Source organism: Pseudorasbora parva, chromosome 5 (assembly GCF_024679245.1).
Source record: "Pseudorasbora parva isolate DD20220531a chromosome 5, ASM2467924v1, whole genome shotgun sequence".
Classification (NCBI taxonomy): Eukaryota; Metazoa; Chordata; class Actinopteri; order Cypriniformes; family Gobionidae; genus Pseudorasbora; species Pseudorasbora parva.
Window position 1 is genome coordinate 7,306,230 of NC_090176.1, and position 22,600 is coordinate 7,328,829.

Genomic DNA, 22,600 nt, shown 5'->3' on the forward strand with positions numbered 1-22,600 from the left:
CTTGCCCTGTCCCGCGCTGGTCGGGGGGAAGCCCAAACGGCCCACGCGGACATACGCAAGTGGAAACCAGAAGGAAACGGAGAATTGCAGAGAAGGGAACCAAAGAGTCAATTTAAGGAGCGTTTACCACCCTCTCTCACGAGAGCAGAGGCAGGAGCCTGAGTCAGTCCGGCCCAAAATCTCTCTCCCAGGAATTGAGGAAAAGCACAATCCCGCGCATCTGTTTCCTCAGACAGCACATAGAGGAAGCTGGACGTAAATCACACCCAACCAAAATAGAATCAGGACTGTTATTCACAATGATCCTGGAGGGTTCGGATTTTTTCCATTCCTGGCACACATTTACACTGGCATTCCTAGCAGGCTATACCTCACTTTTGAAAGCTTAGGGGGACCGAGGCTGGACTTCACTCCTTAGTGAAAAAAAAACAAAAAAACATATAGTCACATATTTAAGTCAACAACATTTTAAAATTCAAACTTTATTGCACAAGAAAAAAAAGAAGGAAAAAAAAGTAGACATTTAACCCCTACATGGCTGGACCTTTTGTAACACAACGGGGTAAGTTGTCACAGCTATTTATTGACATTTATTTGCGAAGAGCACCATAAACAGGTTCTACTAAGTAATCAAGTAAATAAGTAAATAAATGCCATCTTCCACAACATATTTAAATTATTAAATTATTTTAATGGATTTTCAGCAAAGTTAAGGCTTTAAACAATAATAAAATATGCAAAAACATAATTAAATGCATAAAATTATAACCTAAAAATGATCTAACATTCCCAAATCTGGAAATGTCAAAAATGATCTTCATCATAGTTGACTCTAATCTGTTATTGTGATTTTATTGTGTTCACGCGTGCTAGCCAAATGGGATTATAAAATTATTATGATACTGGAATTTGCCAAATATAAGAGAGGTTTGTGTTTGAAGACCCAACATTTATTACCTTCGTTCGACTCTTTCAACAACTTTCCCGAGTGACAACTAGCTCCAGTCTTTCCCTGTCTCAAACTGGCTTTAGCAAATCATGTTATTCAATAATTTGTTTGTTTACTTCTGCTATGAGCTGAAAATATAGCACAGCGAGCGAAGCCTGCCATGTAATCTGTCGAAAACGACTGCTTGGCTGCTACCAAATGTATATTAGCCTATACCCTATTGATACAAATAAAATGTGAATTATGCATTGAAATATGTCCAGTGCCATCTGGCTAAACAGTGGGTATTAAATCACACATCTGAATAGCTTGGAGAGTTTATGATAATTCAAGCAGCAGCACAATCTTGGTCCCAGAATCTCGTAAACAGCTCTGCATGGTGTTACTCCGAGGCCAAGAGCCCGCAGCGATGAGCGCCGCACGAATCCTTCAGCTGTCGCTGTTAATAGCAGTGTGGAGAGTGTTTAGCATGAAGGAACAGACCGTTGGCTAAATGCTGGACTGCTTGCTCACACGCTAGTTCGGTGGCTGCCTTCTAGGGATCTGCTTTCAAAGGAATGTTGAAATGACACCTCATAAGTGGCTGGAAGCAACTGTATGCCACAGGAAATAACTTTCCTTACTACTCAAAAGAGGCTCACCGTTAACGCTCATGAGTTTGATGTTAGCACGTCGCTAAGCTAACACTGTAATGCTCCGTTTAAAAGCATAAAAACATATAGCACACACAATAGTAATTTTGTAATTAGTGCGAACTACACTCACCAAAAGGATTATTAGGAACACCACTAATACTGTGTTTGACCCCCTTTCGCCTTCAGAACTGCCTTAATTCTACGTGGCATTGATTCAACGAGGTGCTGAAAGCATTCTTGTTGGCCCATATTGATAGGATAGCATCTTGCAGCTGATGGAGATTTGTGGGATGCACATCCAGGGCACGAAGCTCCCGTTCCACCACATCCCAAAGATGCTCTATTGGGTTGAGATCTGGTGACTGTGGCGGCCATTTTAGGACAGTCAACTCATTGTCATGTTCAAGAAACCAATTTAAAATGATTCGAGCTTTGTGACATGGTGCATTATCCTGCTGGAAGTAGCCATCAGAGGATGGGTACATGGTGGTCATAAAGGGATGGACATGGTCAGAAACAATGCTCAGGTAGGCCGTGGCATTTAAACGATGCCCAATTGGCACTAAAGGAGCCTAAAGTGTGCCAAGAAAACCTCCCCCACACCATTACACCACCACCACCAGCCTGCACAGTGGTAACAAGACATGATGGATCCATGCTCTCATTCTGTTTACGCCAAATTCTGGCTCTACCATCTGAATGCCTCAACAGAAATTGAGACTCTTCAGACCAGGCAACATTCTTCCACTGTCTAATTTTGGTGAGCTCATGCAAATTGTCGCCTCTTTTTCCTATTTGTAGTGGAGATGAGTGGTACCCGGTGGGGTCTTCTGCTGTTGTAGCCCATCCGCCTCAAGGTTGTGTGTGTTGTGGCTTCACAAATGCTTTGCTGCATACCTCGGTTGTAACGAGTGGTTATTTCAGTCAAAGTTGCTCTTTTATCAGCTTGAATCAGTCGGCCCATTCTCCTCTGACCTCGAGCATCAACAAGGCATTTTCGCCCAGGACTGCCGCCTGCTGGATGTTTTTCCTTTTCACACCATCCTTTGTAAACCCTAGAAATGGCTGTGCGTGAAAATCCCAGTAACTGAGCAGATTGTGAAATACTCAGACTGGCCCGTCTGGCACCAACAACCATGCCACGCTCAAAATTGCTTAAATCACCTTTGTTTCCCATTCTGACATTCAGTTTGGAGTTCAGGAGATTGTCTTGACCAGGACCACAGCCCTAAATGCATTAAAACAACTGCCATGTGATTGGTTGATTAGATAATTGCATTAAAATTGAACAGGTGTTCCTAATAATCCTTTAGGGGAGTGCAGTATACTTCAATTACATGTGATTACATTTTTCTCAGCTCTGTCTGCCATCTTGGGTGAAAAATTCACATAGTCCTTTGCAATGGATTTTGGAACTGCCTTACTCATTAAAGGTATATGCAATGCTGCATGTTTGGCCAAAATTAAAAAGGCCAGATTTACTAAACAGGGCAAATTTTCATGAGTGCGCAATTCCACATAAGCGCCAATGGAATTGGACGGTTCTGCGCGTGATCTACTGACGATCACAGACGCTCGCTCACAGTCAGCATCCTCACTGTTGGCTGAACCAAGTTTTTATAAGCTTCTTAATGCTATTTGGACATCAGAAACACCATTTATGGGACACCTTTTGTTGCTGTTATTCGAATGTGAGTTTGGCAAGTAATTTTCCACGTACATAGGACTTGGTCTTGGATGCCCAAAAGAAGTGTTGCAAATTTGGCCACCAAATGAAATTACTTTCTTGAAAAGTGACTTTGGCCAAAATGAGGAATCTTGAGTAGTGGTTCTCAACCAAGGGCCCGGGGCCCACTAGAGCTTCAGCAAACTTTCAACGGGTCCGCAGGATGACTTAAAGAGGGATTTTTGATAGTGTTTGGGCTCTTACTATAATAGGTTTTAACGCTTGAACTTTCAAAAACAATTTTCTATATTTGATTGATTGTTTCCTTTGATCTTTATGCACATTTTGGGATATATTTGGGATATATTGGTATATTTTTTAATATATATATAACAGCATTTGAAATGCTGTTTTTTTGTTGTTCTAAAATGCCTGAAAGAAGTCTGATCAACAAAGTGATAGTAATTTATTAAATACAAAATGATTATGGCTTCTCCTACTCCAGCAACTTTCATATTTAGCGTCAGTTTCTCAGGAAGAGATGATTTTGTTCTCTTCTGCTCACTGGATGGAAAGGCTGCTTCATTCGCAAATGTTTTATGCGATATTCCAATAATGCACAGAAGTTAAATTTAAATAAGTTAAATTGCTGCAGATCCTCTCTTCCCAGTCTGTCAGTAACACTCTGTTTAGTTCCTGTCTCTATGAAGTCCCACCTTCTGAAAAGCACAGTGTGCTGTGATTGGTCGGCAGGAGTAGTGTGCTGTGTTTGGTCGGCTGGTTAGGCAGCTCACTAGCTTTTGAAAAAGATCTCAAGTTTGCCCTGCCATATGTGAAAAATGCTTTCTCTAAGAAACAAATTATTCCTTTGTGCGCCAATAGAATTTTTAGCTCAAATCTAAATAAATCCGTCACATCTATAATGAATGTTTCTCATGTGACAATAAAGCTAGTATAGGTTCCAGATCTCAAAGCCCTTCTTTGTTTCTTTATGAAACAATAGCCCTATAGACTCACTATCAAGAGGATTGGCATAATTCTGAATACAAACCAAGTTGATTTTACTGTATATCTCTGTTGTGGTTTTGGAGTGTATTGACGGTGGCAGATAATGAGCTCGCGCCACGGGCCGTGAGCACAGAGAAACACAGCCCAGCAAAGCCTCTTCCCAGAGCTCTAATAAACGCTGCAGACTGATGAAAGACGTGATTAATAACTGTAGGAGAAGATGTTGCACAAACAGAAAAGTCTAAAACCGATAATTTAGTCATAGCTAGAGGGTCGTCCTTTTCAAAGGCAGGCTGCGCAGTTTTGAGATAGCGGCATGCGGAGATGGAGCGGCACTATTGATGTTTGTGAAGGGGACATCAATACTGCACTGTAATAAAGCTCTGCTGACTGCAGTCGCCATTCCTCGCCCCCGGTCCGCACACGCACCCTTATCTCAGATGCAATTACTTTGCTTGGCTATTCATTTAGGAAGTCATTGTCAAGTAAAATCATCTCTGACTGTGATGAGCGAGAAGGGTTATGTGTGTTAATCTCCAGGGGTCATGTCTTTCATGCAAAACATTTAAGGTCCCAATAGTGTTCATGGATAAAATACAGAAAACTCAAACAGATCATGTTAGTTTTCCTTTATCAAAATTAAGCACATTTGGGGTGGACAGTAATTGTATCACTTTGGTTTGATTGGATATTTTTAATTTTGCACTATAGCTTCTAAAGTGAAACTACTAATGGGCCTATTAAAAAATATCCTAGGTGGGGATCTCAGCTCTCTAATCGGATTTCGAACAAAACATGGCAATACCGAGTCTTATTCTCAAGTATCTGAGTGGTTTATTTGTCTTGTATGCATACACCTGATTTGTCGTTCTAATGTTAACAAATTCGGATTAACCTAAATGAGGGTGCTTTCACACCTGCCTCATTTAGTTCAGTTGAATCGCACTAGAGTTCGTTTCCCTCTTTGGTGCGGTTCGTTTGGTCAGGTGTGAAAGCAGCAATCGCTCTCAGGTGCGCACCAAAAGCGGACCAAAAAAGCGTACCGAGACCTCCTTGAAGAGCTGGTCTCGGTACGATTTCAAACAAACTCTGGAGCGGTTTGTTTGTGCTGAGAACGTGATCCGACCTCGAACAGAACCAACTGCAAAAGTACTGATCATTTTTGGACTGAACCAGCTGCCGTAGTTAGCTGCGCTGACATAGTGTGCATGACATTATTACCTGATAGATCGTTGGCAATATTTTCGGAAGATGAGCATGTCAAGAGTTAATAATTAATGCACGCCTCCTCTTGAAGTGACGAGTGATGCACGCTCGCCGTCTGCAGTGCATTAGAGCGTTGTTTTCAAGTCGCATCCGCGCTTCATTAGAGAAATGTATTGTTTGCATACTGTGGTAAATAGACACAGTGTAGTAGATTATGGCCAGGGACAAAACTGGCCCGCGCAGTCGTCTCTCCATAGTGTTATTATAGTTTGCTGGCTTTGCCTCTTCTGTTGGAATTTTCCCACACGTAAATTCTGACCAATCGAAAAGCAGTTTAGGAAATACGCCATGGCCAATGAGTGATGTGGATGTTGTCACGTGCCTGCGTTTTGGTTCGTTTCAAATGGTTTCAGACCAAAGCAATCAGTGTGGTGTGAAAAGGAACCAAAAAAGCTGAAAAATGCAGCAGTGTATAATTGTTTGCCCTTGGTTTGGATCAAATGAACCGAACTAGAGATGTGAAGCACCCTGAGAGACAATGCACTATGACTGGCTGTTGTCACTATGGCGGTCGCGTCAGCACCAGCTTCAGACATGCCTGAAGCTAGCACACATGGAAACTAGCATGTATAAACAATTTAATAATCAATCAAAAAGGAAAGTATACCTGTATTATGTATATATAATAATACAATGCTGCACCCACATTAGACCAGCTGTTTGGAAATTAATGGATGGGTGATTCAGCTGTGGGCGCCATCTTCTGGTCATACCCACATCGATTTGATTTGATCGTCACAGTGCATTGTGGGTATTCTCTAGCCGTTGAGCGTACATTGGTTGTACACTTGATATTACTGTGCATTGTGGGATTGAATGAGTGCACTCGATAAGGTCCACTATGATTTCAGACAACTCTACAAATGGCCGTCCACTCAAATAGTGCCCTGTTTGGGTATAAGGGGTGATTTTGCACACAGCCACTGATTCCTTCATTACCAATCTTGCCTGAGAGCATGCGCATGTCATCCTCAAAAACAATATATATATATATATATATATTCATTACATTTGAAAGACAAATATTGTACTTTTTACTATATTTCTATCAAGGTCCTCAAAGTCAAAAGTCGTTTCTGTAGCAGCTTTGAAAGTCAGTGGATTTTTTTCAGCCTTTCAGGAGTCACTCTTATAGGGTCAAGTGAAGTTCAATGATTTCCTAGCATTTTTTGAACACTGATCAGTTTATAACAAAATGGAAGAAGACGGATGTCAAAATGCTAATTTTGTTGAGTATTCACATAAACAAAGTTGATTATGTCCTAAGTGAAATTAAACAGTTGGAGAATATCAGATGTGTATCAGTGTATTGGATCCGTGCATTCAGCCTTAAAGTGACAGCAGCATTATAAAGAGCTTTGTAACTTTTCTACAAGTATTTAAATGAGTTTAAGTTAGTCGTATGCTAGTATTTCAGATGGAGCATCACTGACTGGCCTAAACCATGATGGCATAATGTGCATTTATACAACAATAATAAAATAATGCGTTGACAAAAAAAGAAAAAAGAAATTTACTTTTGATACTAAGTACTTTTGAAAACAAATACTTCTGCACTTTTACTTAAGTAAAAATCTGTTTTTACAACTTTTAACTTGTAACGGAGTACTATTTCACCAGTAGTACTTTTACTTTTAATCAAGTAATAAAGTTGTGTTCTTTGTCCCCCTCTGCAACCAGCTGATGCAGTGTTTAGGCCATAACTACTGTAATTTGGAAGAGATGCATGTTAAACCTGTGACGTTATACCGAAGTCCCCTTAAAACAAGTCATTTCACTCGGCGGCCATCTTTGAAATGCCTTTGAAATCTCTTTGAATGGGGAAACATCAAATTCTCTAAAACGTCATATTTGAAATCACCACTGAAATCGGACAAGAACTGTCTCATAAATTGTTTCTAAACGCTTGAATCATGACAAAAAAAGCTTAATTTTTCAGCCTGGACAATATTTGCATGCGCAGTCGTAAACACAAGTCTCAGAGAGCATCTGTTTCTATAGCAACCAGAGCTCCTAACAGCAGCTGTGGTGACGCGATGACTTTACTAATCAACGAACACCATCAACGCTGAGATGAACCTGCAGCAGTCAGGTGGGACAGGTCAGAGCTCTTTAAGTTGTTTATGTTCATTATTATTGTAATGTTTTGTGCTTTAAGACATGAGGTGTTTAATGCTGTTTCTCTAGACACTTTGTGACTGTGTGTGCTTGCAATTGAGTGTGGGCAGGACTTTAATGAATCACCCTCGTTTCCAGGACAAGGATTTTTTTTTGTATTCTTACACATTTTGTTCATCGTAATAATCTTCACAAATTAGCTTTAATGAATTTTGAAGCCTATAGAAGTAAAAAGCTCAACGCAGGCACATGACTTCAACACCACCACCATTAGGCCTAAGCATCCTACAACTCTTTTAGTCTTTATTGAAAAACAAAAAGCTTGAGTTAGAAAACTTAGCAAGAGCGCGATTATAAACACAATGCCTATAAGGCTAATAGGTCAGTTGACGATGCTGTTTCTCTGTGTCTTTCCTCAATTTTGCAACACCTTGAAACTCCTGGCACTTAGGCAAGGGCTCTTTAAATCTGCATTTAATACATATGGGAGATCCACAAGGCTGTGTATTGTCACCAGTATTATATTCAATGTACACTAATGATTGTGTTTCGCCGTGAATCAGTTAAAATGGTCAAGTTTACAGATGACACTACAATAACAGACAGTAATGAATCTGACCATAGAAAGGAGGCTTCGACCTTGATTGAATGCAGTAACAGCCATAATTTGAAATTGAATGTTCAAAAACACTGGAAATGGTGTTTGACTTTGGGCGGAGAAAAAATGCTGTTATGCCATTAACTATTAATGATCAGGTCATTGAAAATGTTGAGAGTTTTAAGTTTCTTGGAACAACCATTTCGGCATCGTTGAGGCATTATTAAGAAATCCTATCAGAGACAATTTTTTAAGACAGCTGAAAAAGTTTGGAGTATCTAAAGCTGGCATGTCCATGTTTTATAGAGCTGTGATAGAAAGTGTGCTGACTTTCTCAATAATAGTGTGGTTTGGCAGCTCCACAGTCCAGCAGAGAAGTCAGATTCGTAATATAGTGCGATCTGCCTCAAAGATCATAGGCTGTGACCTTTCTACTATTGACAAAATTTGTGTCTCACGTCTATCAATCCTTAGAGATCCCACACACCCAGCTAGACATTTTTTAACTCCTCTTCCTTCAGGCAGACGGCTTAGATCAATGAAAACCAAGTCTGTACATTTTCTTGAACAGCACTTATTGTAGGACGGTCGATGCTCTTAACTCTTCTTGTATTTATGCATCAGTATTTTATTCTTTGCAACGCTTGGGATATATATGCATATAGGTTTTTTGTTGTCTCAGTGTTATGATTGTAGTTGAGCTCACCAAGAAAAAATTCCAGACAACCAGGTTGTTATGCCAATAAATTAATAAAGGTATGAGGCTGTGAAAATTAGTTGATGAGTTTACCTGTTTAATGTCCGGACAACCTCTGTGGTCCTGCCTTTTTCAAAACAAGTAAAAGCTTTTAAAAATGTGGTTAAATGCTAATTCTGCGTCTTAGCCCCCCCGGCAAATCATCGAATTCAGGTGTTCCAATCACTTCCACTTCCGAAGTGGTAAGCCACGTAAAAAAGCACAGTGGGGTCAGCGCATGCTGAGGCACACAGTGCGCAGAAGTCACCAACTTTCTGTAGAGTCAATAGCTACAGAACTAGTCTCAGTGGCTACAGCCTTCAGATGAGCTCAAGAACAGTGTGTAGAGAGCTTTATGGAATGGGTCTCCATGATGAGCAGCTCATCTAAGCCTTACATCACCAAAGGAAATGCAAAGCGTGGGATGCAGTGGAGTAAAGCAGCCGCCACTGGACTCTAGAGCAGTGAGACGTGTTCTCTGAGTGACCAATCATGCTTCTCTGTCTGGCAATCCCATGGACGAGTCTGGATTTGGCGGTTGCAAGGAGAACGGTACTTGCCTGACTCCATTGTGCCAAGTGTAAAGTTTGGTGGAGGGAGGGTTATGGTGTGATGTTGTTTTACAGGGGCTGGGCTTGGCCCTTTAGTTCCAGTGAAAGGAACTCATGATGCTTAAGCATACCAATATATTTAGGACAATTTCATGCTCCCAACTTTGTGGGAAAAGTTTGGGGTTGGCCCCTTCCTGTTCCAACATGACTGCCCACCAGTGCAGAAAGCGTTGGCCCATAAAGACATAGATGAGCGGGTTTGGTGTGGAGGAACTTGACTGGCCTGCACAGAGTCCTGACCTAAACCCGATAGAGCGGAGATTGAGAGCCAGGCCTTCTCATCATATGCAAATATTGGGCCAACAACATATTACACCCTAAGGATTAAGAATGGGATGCCATTAAAGTTCATGTGCATAAAGGCAGGCGTCCCAAAACTTTTGGCAATATAGTGTATTATGTGTATGTATTCCCTGCAGCACTCTATGACATCATCCTGCAGGAAATTACATAATTTCAGTGAAAGAACAACATCACAACTTGGTACGTATTACCAACAGATTTTTTGTTAGTAGTTGGGTTTAAACTCACTTTTAAACAATCCCTCATGTTTGACAGAATTTGAAAATTTCGATACAATTAACCATACTTTCTTGCAGCGCAATTGCAGCACATGCATATTCATTTTATGAATGTTACAGAGTTCAGAAGGCACTGGGTAATAGAAAGGACCGCTATAAAAGCTGGCAGAGTCAGCCTGAAATTACGTGAGCCCACCTCACTCCCATAATACCTGTACAAGCACAACAAACGAGCAGGAAAGTGCTGTCCTGACAGTTTGCGGCCGCTGTGCCGTTGAACCGGGAGAGGCGAGGAGAGTCGGGCAGGGCAGGTGTTTCCTGCGTCCCCAGGGAGAAAGCAACTACACCTGCCGGCTGCAGGCCATGTGATGGATCGATGGAAGAGGAACTGACTCAGCGCTCTAGCTCTGCACAGGACCTGATTGAAACACTCTGTCATCACACAAACAATAACAGACATTCATCTTTTAGCGTCGACAGGGGAGGCTGCAGCCTCGCGCTTGTGCAGGACTGATGAGGGCAGTAAAGGGAAGGAGACGGGTTGCTTTAGGAAATGGTTCTGTGGACCCGCGCCGTGTCAAACAGCCTCTTCAGCAAAGCTTCTTTATAAAGCAGAAACACCTGCCTCCTCTCCCATTCCTGACATCTACACAGGAGGACGGCAAACCGCCGCTTAACACCGTCCCACCGACTCACTGAGTCATCAAACAAACTTCATTAATCATCCGCGTCACATTCAGATCATCTCTCTAGACATACGCTGCAAATCTCTGATGAAGGTTTATTATATGAAAACAAAATATTCATCCATAGGTAAGCCTAGCTGTCAAATAACAGAGCAGTCGGCACGTTTTGAGTCTAAAGTCCAAATGCTCATGTTGGTATATAAAAATAAATCTATAATTATTATTTATTCTTATTTTTTTCCAGAGCTGTATATATATATATACATACATATATGTATATGTGTGTGTGTGTGTATGTATATTATAATGTAATATATACATACATTATTACAATTTAGGTTTAGGGACAGTATGTAAATACATACATTATTAAAACATAAATTGATATATTTCTCTTAAATATATACATACATGTGTTTATTTATAAAATAATTATACACAAACACACATAATTTGGATGTGATTAATCAATTTGACAACATTAATAAAAATCGATTAATCGTGATTAATCTCATACAAAATAAAAGTTTGTGTTTACATAATATATGCATGTGCACTGTGTATAATTATTATGTATGTTTGAATACACACACATTCATTCTCATATATAAGAAATATTTGCATGTATATACTGTATATATAGCATATTTATATAATTTATATTATATATACATAAATATAAATATTTTATACATCAATATATAACACATTTTTCTTAAATATATAGGCTACATACATGTTTGTTTTTGTATATAATATACATAATGCATGTTATGTAAACACAAACGTTTATTTGACAACACACACACACACACACACACACACACACACACACACACACACACACACACACACACACACACACACACACACACACACACACACACACACACACACACACACACACACACACACACACACACACACACACACACAGATATATTCTAATTAAAATTCACTCGTGTGACAACTTGCCCCGCATCTTCAAGAATCATATTAATTCTGTGTGGCGCTATAAAAAATGGATAAAGACACCACGACACACGAGGTTTAAATATAGTAACTGAATGCGATAATATGATAATGATTAAGCCGCAAAAAATCCTCTAATTAGATAACACTGAAAGGTGATAGTGCTCAAAATGGCGTTTTGTGGAAGTGCAGTTCCTGTGGTGATCAGTAGAGGGCAGCCTGATCACACCGCCTCCACAAAACACGGGTGGCCGGAGGAGCACACTACAGCTCGAGAAGTTTACCATTGCACATGAAATTAAGGATCAATTTTTCATTCACGAAAGTCTTATTGTACCTCAGAGGTTCGCCTGCAATAGCAGAAATGAGGAAACACACATCGGTTTGAAGAGAGTCGTAGAGTCCGAGAGTCTGAGAGTAACAGATGGACTCCAATATTACGCTCAAAAACCTTTGAGGCTTATTGAAAACGGGAAGCTAATCTTATCTTAAAAGTAACACGCTTTGAAGGCGTTATGAAAAGCTGCTTTGTGTGTGCATCGCCGCCGCCCCACATGCTCATAAATCTTCAGGTGAAATAATTGTTTACAGTTGGAATTAATGTAACACGCATTCCTCAGCAGCTAATAAATTAGAGACGCTCTCATTAGCATCTGAATTGATTTCCCCCCTAATTCTCATCCCACACACAACACAACAGCACAACACAACACAACACATGTGGCTGGGGCGAGCTCAACTTTTTCTGGCTTTTTTCTTTCTGGATTCCCAAGCAACTACAGAGAAAGAAGAAGAAGTGCAGGTTTAAAAGAAAAGAAAAGAAAAGAAACATGGACTATAAAGCCAAAGCTTGTCATTGGTATGCAAAAACGAGTGTCCCTGCATGGTTATTTATTCTGTTGTTGTTTTTTAGGCCTACATTATAATTTATAGCTTTGCGGTAGGCCTATATTCAGGAGTTCACCTAACAATTAATAATCTGTCATCATTTACTCACGCATGTGGTTCCAAATCTGCAACTTTATTTTCATACAACAAATGCATAAAATCCCGTCTACGGTGCCATCGGACACATCTATATGACTGGGGTGAAAGGTCACCATCATTATATAGAGAAGAGCAGCTTGATGTTTAGTGTTACACACAGGTTTAGAATGACATAAACCTGACTAATAACGGCTGAAATGTGTTTTAATGGCCACATACTGGTGTGTGTTAGAGGCATAAGCTCTAAGAAAAGTCTGCGAAATGTACTGTTACTGTAACATAAAGGAATTCATATAGATGTTTACGCATTGCATTGTTTTGTCTTTTATGTTTGAAGGAAATGTCAGTAAAAGCTTATCAGATAATATCCAGGCAGGTTTTGTTTTCTTATAGTGTATCTCCACTGCAGATATTGAGGATATTTTCTATGAAGAATTCTGAGTTGATTTAAACCAGATGATGATCCTGTTAGGATCGTTCTTGAAGAAGCTGAAAAGAGAGCTTATACTGTCTGTTGAGTGTGTGTGTGTGTTTGTGTGTGTGTGTGTCATAGGTAGGTTTAGGGATAGGATTAGTTTGTGTGTGTGTGTGTGTGTGTGTGTGTGTGTGTGTGTGTGATGGGTAGGTTTAGGGAGAGGGTTAGTGAGTGTGTCGGTGTGTGTGTGTGTGTGTGTGTAATGGGCAGGTTTAGGGATAGGGTTAGTGTGTGTGTGTGTGTCATGGGTAGGTTTAGGGTTAGTGAGTGTGTGATGGGTAAGTTTAGGGATAGGGTTAGTGTGTGTGTGTGTGTGATGGGTAGGTTTAGGGTTAGAGTTAGTTTGTGTGTGTGTGTGTGTGTGTGTGTGTGTGTGTGTGTGTGTCATGGGTATAGGTTTAGGGATAGGGTTAGTGAGTGTGTCGGTGTGTGTGATGGGTAGGTTTAGGGTTAGTGTTTGTGTGTGTGTGTGTGATGGGTAGGTTTATGGATAGGGTTAGTGAGTGTGTGTGTGTGTGTGTGTGTGTGTGTGTGTGTGTGTGTGTGTGTGTGTGTGTGTGTGTGTGTGTGTGTGTGTGTGTGTGTGTGTGTGTGTGTGTGAGGGACAGGTTTAATATAGGGCCTGTGTAAGGGGAGAGAAGAATATACAGTTTGTACAGTATAAAAACCGTTACAGCTATAGAACTCCACATAGATAGTGAACCTGATGTGTGTGTGTGTGTGTGAGACTGGTTTGGCAGTGCTCTCTTATCTTGTCCTGTGCTGCTTATCTGTTCAGTGTACAGCCGCAGGTCTGCTCAGATTCCAGAGCCCAAACCTCCAACCAGGAACAAGAGCGAAAGTCACACACTCACACACTCACACACACAGTCCCTCAGCTGTCCAAACGAGGCCATAGACTTCCAGGCTTTTCATAAAACACCTAACATTTGAATCACTTATTAAAAACGCACACACACTCTTAACACTGCTGCTTATTGTCCCAACATGAATCACACTATAACTAGTATAGACAATATTTACAAAAAACATGGATTTTGATATATTGAGCGATTTCAAATATAATTAACTAACTATATAATTAAATAGATGGTAATTTAAGAGTACTTAAAGAGAGACACTTGCATGGCCGTTTCTGTTTTCTAAACACGAGAAAATGGCACTTTGTTTTTTAACATTAAATTAAAAGTTTTACTTCAGAGCACATTTTAAATTATTATATTTGAATACTTTCTGTTATGCTTTAAAGAAATGCACTTATTTGATGTGTCGGACATACTAAAGCATTTTTAATATTGCATTTAGTTATCAGAATCAGAATCAGAAAGAGCTTTATTGCCAAGTGTGCTTTCACACACTTGAAGCTTCCAGTGCACATAAACAATACAATACAACACGGTAATTAAAAATTCTAAGAATAAAAATATGAAGAAAATATGAACAGTATAAGGTCACGGTTACATTTAGTCAGAAGACATAGATTATGAGCATTTACAGTTATTTTAACTAAATTGCAACTTCATCATAACAAATGTAAAATTACATGTTTATAATGAAATTACATTAAAATATGTTCTTAAGTGGGTCAAAGCACCCCGACATTTAATATGAATTTAAAATACACATGCATTTCATCTAACATGCAATAAAGGGTAACATTATTTTAAAGTGACATACATGTTACACATACTAACTATACACTGGAAAAAAATATTTAGATAAAAAGTTACCTGGTTGCCTTAAAATTTTGAATTCATTGAAATTAAAATTTTTAGTTAATACAATGAAACATTTTTGAGATTCGACAACCTTTATTAAAATATTAATAAAAGATTTTGTAAGCATATTGGGTAATTGTGTGTGTTTTATTTCTGATGACGCAGTGAAACATGTCAAATAGTGCTATTTTCATGATTTATCAATTTTTTTATGTGGTTCAGATACAATAATATTTTGAGTTTCTATTTATTAAACAAATTTCCTTCATTGTATCAACTCAAATTTTTAATTTCAATAAACTCAACATTTTAAAGCAACCAGGTTACTTACTTTTTTAAGTTAAACCAACAAAAAACAACCAATTTTTTTTTTTACAGTGCATTAATGAGTAACTAACCTACTAATTAAGCGTAATTCTATAGCAAGTGCATAAAGTTATTTAATATTCCTCAGTAGGCCTACTTATTTGTGTAATTCATCTCATTGTCTTTTTCATTATTTACTCACCCTCATGTCGTTCCAAACCTGCATGACTTTCTTCTGTGGAACACGAGAGACGATATTTTGATGTTTCATTTTTTTTCCCTATAAGAAAAGAAAGTAATGCAAGTTTGGAATGAAATATGGGTGAGTAACACACACACACACACACACACACACACACACACACACACACACACACACACACACACACACACACACACACACACACACACACACACACACACACACACACACACACACACACACACACATGTTGGTCTATGTGGTTTACAGGGACTCTCCATAGGCGTAATGGTTTTTATACTGTACAAACCGTATTTTCTATCCCCCTACACTGCCCCTGCCCCTAAACCTACCCATCACAGGAAACATTCTGCATTTTTACTTTTTAAAAAAAACATCATTTAGTATGTTTTTAAGGCCATTTGAATTATGAGGACATTTGATATGTCCTCATAAACCACATTTATAGTGTAATACCAGTGTAATACCAATGTAGTTATACAAATTTGTGTCCTCATAAACCACATAAACAGGCTCACACACACACACACACACACACACACACACACCACACACACACACACACACACACACACACACACACACACACACACACACACACACACACACACACACACACACACACACACACACACACACACACAGCCCCTAAACCTACCCATCACAGGAAACATTCTGCATTTTTACTTTCTAAAAACTCATCCTGTATGATTTATAAGCATTTTGAAAAGTGGGGACATGGCCAATGTCCTCATATTTCACCCTCTCCTGCAATACCTGTGTCATATCTCATGTCATTATCTTTTGTGTCCGCATCTGTCACAAAAACATGCCCCCCCCACACCCCACACACACACATAGTTGTAAAATCCTTTAATTCTACACTAAACACCAGCAAACAGCTCCACATTAACCTCTGATCCTCTATCACTGCAGTGTGTGTGTGTGTGTGTTTCCGCGGCCGAGGCCGTGATGACAGATTTACAGGATGTTGTGGACGGTATTGGTCAGCAGTTCGCTGTATTGAGGATGCATGTGACACATATGACTCCTGCGGTGTCGCAGAGTGATGACATCCTCTTTTTAATGAGCATTGTTAGCGTAGCATGAGCAGAGCCGCGGCGGATCATAAATCAGCCGCGGAGACCGCAGCTCTCACACAGGAAGGATTCCCTAATGAACGGCCTCTCTCTTCTTTCATGAAGGATCAGAGAAAGCACACAGACCCTCCGCAGTCCCGCAGACACACTCCAGACCGGGCCTGTCCCGTCCTGGTGCCCGCTGGTCTGGGAAATGAGGAGCGTGAACGCAATACTGAACACACACACGGGGCTCTGAAGTCACGGCTGTATGATTTGTTGAGTGTTGATGGTTAAGGTGAATCTTGTGTGTGTGTGCGCGCGTGCAACATGCTTTATATCAGTTTTGCATCAGGCCCTACACGTTTATTGGACTTCAAGAACCAAATTAGATTATCATGCGAAATAAAAAAATTAAGGCACAATATGTACGATTTTTTAATTTAAATATCCAAAAACCACTAGATCAATGTTATATATTTTGTTGACTTGTCTAGCATTCTCCCAAGTGTTTCCAACAATGTTTAAATCCTGAGAATTAAGCTATTTTAACCAGGACACGGCCTGCCGCCTATCAGTGACATCATAGGCTACCTGCCTGACCCTCGATTTTATTTTTATTTTGTAGAAACCATGGAAACACCAAAGAGGCGCCACCAACCAGGAACAATCTCTGACCTCCAACCGCATGGCAGAATCACTGACTTTTCCCCTGGCATATTTTCCCCTTAAAATGATACATTTTCTCAGTTTAAACATTCGATATGTCATCTGTGTTGTATTCTGAATAAAATATTGATATGTGAAACTTCCACATCATTGCATTCTGTTTTTCACAATTTGTACAGTGTCCCAACTTTTTTGGAATCGGGTTTGTATATAATTTGCATATTTGAGGCCTAATCAACTCTTAAAGCTATATTTTGTGACACAATAACAAGTCTGTAAAATGTTGGTGGTTTGCTGCTCGTCCGTCTCTGTGTGTGAGAGATGCAAGTGGAGTGATACAAACTGTTCCAGTGCTGATACTGAGGGAATATCGCACACCTGGAAAAGGCTCTCAGCCAGTGAGAATTGTAAATGTGTCTATTTACACAGGCTTAGTGCTTACTCACACTAGCTCCACCTAACAATGCCTGGTTGGACCACACAAGATAAAAAAAGCCCCGCGTTTCAACGTCTTCAGTAGAGCATAAGACTCATGGAGGTTTTGATACGATTGATCCGTGTTTGAATCCACCTTTTGCCAGTTTTGACTAGATCGACTCGGGTTTGAATCCACCTTTACGTCTTCTCCCTTTTCCCATCACATATCACATTGGCATTTACTTCAAATAAAAATGAAGAAAAGGTTCTAAATGTGTAAATAAAGTGCCTAACAAAATGTTTAATAATAAAAATGTATAATATTATAACACTATAAATAATATAATATATGTATTGGGTAGGGTTAGGGATAGGGACGGCTTTTATTGTCCCATTAAGGCGGTGTCCATTTAATGAATTTAATAAATATAATCATTTACATTCTGTTATTATTGCATCCTGTTAATACTGAGGTGAAAATATATCTTTAAAACAACAACAACAACAACACATTGCATCTAATTACTATTTACACATATCGCGAAGAACTGCTACTTTTACATGGGATGATAAATATCATTATTTTCACTTGGTTTAAATAACCGCTGCTAAATAGATATATTCTTTATTCTATATTAATTATAGCCTGACGTGGTCATGCTCTATTTTAGTCAGAATATGAGTCTGATGCTCCATTGGGCTGTGATTATGGGGTGTGTTTCAACCGAACCAGGAAAGACATCAATTGGGCAGACCTACAACCAATCAGAGCAACGGAGCGACACATAACGTTAGTTGTCAAACGTCAACAGAGCTCAACTGCACTGTGCTGCGTTTTTCCCCACGGGTTGTTTTCTATGTCCGCGGGTTGCAGCGACTATTATGTGATATATAGACCCATGAGTGCGAATTTTAGCAGCAACCTTGCCAAAATAACACACATTTTACCCCCAAACACCATTTTTTCCCGGAGAACCCCCCGAGAAGCTCTTGTTTAGGGCTATTAGTTGGCGGGTTTTGTTGTGAAAGCTTGGCAACCCGGTCGGCACGCGCGTTGGATAAACGATCTTTGCCGGTGTTGTAAAAAAATAAAATAATTGAATGATACACAGAGTACTAACCCAACATGATCATCATTTCTGAGAGAAATTGTGACGGTTAATGCAGATACAAACAAGCTCTCCGTTTAGGATTTGAACAAATATAACCCAAGCCCCTTTGATGACGTGATGATTACGTTACTGTTGATCATCTGTCCGTCATCGTCTAAAGCCCGCCCTGATGATTTCATTGGTCAGTTTCTGTACAGGCATAATCACTCTTCTGTGGAGCGAGGCCAGACCGAACCGCCCGACCTAAAAATGTTGTGGGCGGGGCTGAGTTCGGCTGGCATCCAGGCTAGCTTTATCTTATCATTCATCTTCAGACTGTTTACTTGCTTGCCATTGCAAACTGGACCATTCTGAAGTTGTAAGGGCAAAGGCTGCATAATAATGAGGGCCAGTGACAGCAGGACATAATAATAATATAAAGATCAGGGCAATATTTAGATGACACAAATATTTGATTTAGTTGCATTACTACTGTCAAAGCTCAGTCATTACTCAATGAGCATTAGTTTGACTATATTTAATGTATAATGGATGGCATTTACAATTACTAAATGCAGTAATAAAAGCAGTATGAAGTTGATGATATAGTTCATCTCAGCACTATATTTTTAATGGTTAAAAATACACAACTTGAACTGTCCTACTTTAGTATTAATAACTGCACTTAAAATATTCTGTGTTTTCATTGTAAAAAATGAAAATATCTGACCGAACCGAATTCTTTTTTCTAAGTTCGGCTGGCATCCAGGCTATATTTATTATTTATTATTTAAAAAATATTTTCTTTTTCACAAAGGTTGGTTAGACTGCCAGGCTGGTTAAAGGTGTTTTTTTCAGCAGGGATCCACTGTTTTAGAAAACTGATTCTGTAATTAAACTCACCAAACGAGAACTTCTTTATTCTCTCCCCCTCAATGAAACACACGTACATGTATCTGCAGACGGTTGAGTCTTTGCAGAAACACAAAAGAAGAGTGTATCTCTCTCTCTCTCTCTCTCTCTCTCTCTCTCTCTCTCTCTCTCTCTCTCTCTCTCTCTCTCTCTCTCTCTCTCTCTCTCTCTCTCTCTCTTCTGAATGGAGTGCCTGGCATTTGTCCTCAGCTGTAATGTAATTGTGTTTTACTGCACAGTGCAGTGTAATTGCTGACTAGTCTGTTAACCTTTTAAATCAGCACACAGCTGTGCTGCCGGAGAGGACACTGATAACACAAGGGAGAGCGAGGGAGGGAGAGAGACAAAAACAGAGCATGCACATAGAGTTGTCATATTGCATTTTTTTTTCTTAGTTGGACAGAAACTCTTTAATTCCCTTTATGTCTGCTTGAAGGAATAAAAAAGGTTGTACACCTAAAAATGAAAATCATTTACTGACCTTTATGCAAAAAGAGAAGTTTTGAAGAACGTTCACACTGTTCTTTTGCAATTCTTAGTATTTGTGACTCAAAAAAGGAATTATCCACTGGAAAATACACTATATTGCCAAAAGTTTTGGGACGCCTGCCTTTACATGCACATGAACTTTAATGCCATCCCATTCTTAATCCGTAGGGTTTAATATGGAGTCGGTCCACCCTTTGCAGCTTTAACAGCTTCAGCTCTTCTGGGAAGGCTTTCCACAAGGTTCAGGAGTGTGTTTATGGGAATTTTTGACCGTTCTTCTACAAGTGCGTTTGTGAGGTCAGGCACTGATGTTGGACGAGAAGGTCTGGCTCTCAGTCTCCGCTCTAATTACTTTATGTCACACCACGGTCTATCCAGCTGAGGGAAACTGAGAGCACAAGACCTTCCACATCTTCTTAGTTCACTGCTCATTATCTGTTCAATGAAATCACCTGTGCCTAGCCATTGGCGTAGGAACCGGGGGGGACGGGTGGGACATGTCCCCCCCAATATTGGAAAATGCTGGATGTGTCCCACCCAAAAATTAGCTGATAGCGCAGGCCCTTTTGACGCTTAAATTATGTTTTAAATTATGAACGGGTCAAACGCTCTTGCAAAACAGCCTGAATCCACTTAAATACGTTGGACTGCTCTCTCAGTAGCCGCGTTTCCATTACAGATCGTCACAAAAGTCAATAAAAAAACTATTGCAAAATGATGGCGTTTCCATTAACCGCTGTAATGCATCTAAAAGTTTTTTTTTTCCTCTCGTAAGAAGTCATTAAAAAAAGTATGCCACGTATTTTGGTAGGTTTATGTATAACCTAGCCACTCCAATGTTTTTTTTTAATGGAGATGCATATCCAATAGGGGTGTAACGGTTCACAAAATTCACGGTTCGGTTCAAAACGATACACTGGTGTCACGGTTCGGTTCGGTACGGTTCGGTATGTTTTAGATACAGCAAAAAGAAAAAATTGGCATATAAATTACCTTTTTATTTTTATTTATTTTTTGCATTGAACAATGATGGAGCTATAGATACTTTACCCATCTTCTATGTAGTTACAGAAATAGACATTAGCTCTTTACATTAGCTCTCTCCACACTTTTTTCACACACTACTGCTTCTGTCATCCCTTTGGCCAAATCCTCACGCAGGAATTACTGGAAATGGGCTCGTGAAGGAACATTGTAATGGGGCTCAATTACTTTAAGCACGTTCTTAAAACTCCGTCTGCAGTGCGTATGCGGTGCGTTTTGCGCTGCGTATGCGGTGCAGGAGCCGCACGACCTGTTGTTCTTTCACATATGCTGCGTTTTCAGTCCGCTACTGTTAACATGGGTACGGAAAAAATACGCACCACATAGACTACGCACTGCAGACATATCTGCGGCTATAAATGGACCACTCGCAGCGGTGATATCTTTTTCCATTTGAATAAGTTGGAAATGTCTGTCTAAATGCTGCGGGGATAGTTTGTGGCTGTTTCTCCTTTTTATCGTCTTATTGTCGGCATAAATGAGTTGATTGACATGACATGAATTATTCCCGCTGCTGTACCATCATATTTCTGGTTTGTTAAACGCAATAGCCGTTTTGCGACGAGCATTCAGCGCGTAGCCTACTGATTAAGCGAGCACCTGACTAAGCAGCCTAAAACATATTTGGTGTTTCTTTTTTTCTCTTCGGCGGTGTCAGGGGCATTGCCTGTTACGTCGTTTTGGTTATTGGGCTACCTTGTTGAACGCATAATATTATATTTCACACACCTTTTTATTTTCCAAATCTAATGAATTAGTCCAAGAACCGTTCGGTACATAATGCGTACCGTGTACCGAACCGAAAGCCTCGTACCGAACGGTTCAATACGAATACGCGTATCGTTACACCCCTAATATCCAACCATTAATTAAAATTAAAAGAGCGAAATGTTTGAATTTGGTATCTCAAAGTGTTTTGAATTTTTTTCTTTATTTATTTATTAACCATTTCGTAATTTTTTTCTTGGAATTTCATTTTTTAGAAATATGAACTGAATTCAGAAATGCTTTGAAGTTTGCGTTTAATAAACTAAATATTTTTTTTTTTAAAAGGGCCGTAACTACAGACAGTGCAGCCGCACGTGCGATAAAAAACAGATTTACTTTCTTCACTGATGAAAATGCCCCACCTCCGACCACTGCTATACCCCTTCTAGCCACAACTCTTCTTCTCCGTTTTTAGTGTGTTTCTGTGGCAGAATTACAGCGCCACACACTGGCCTAGCATGCAAACTACATCGTTTTTAGTCCGTTTTCGTAATCTCGTGTGGACGCAGATATTTCTTGAAACGAGGAAAAAAAAAGATCGGATTGGGAAAGCACTGGCTTCGTGTGGACGGGGCCTTAGACTATTAAATGGATAGAAAAAAATGGTTCTTTAAAACTTTTTTGGGGGGAACCAAAAATGGTTCTTCTATGGCATC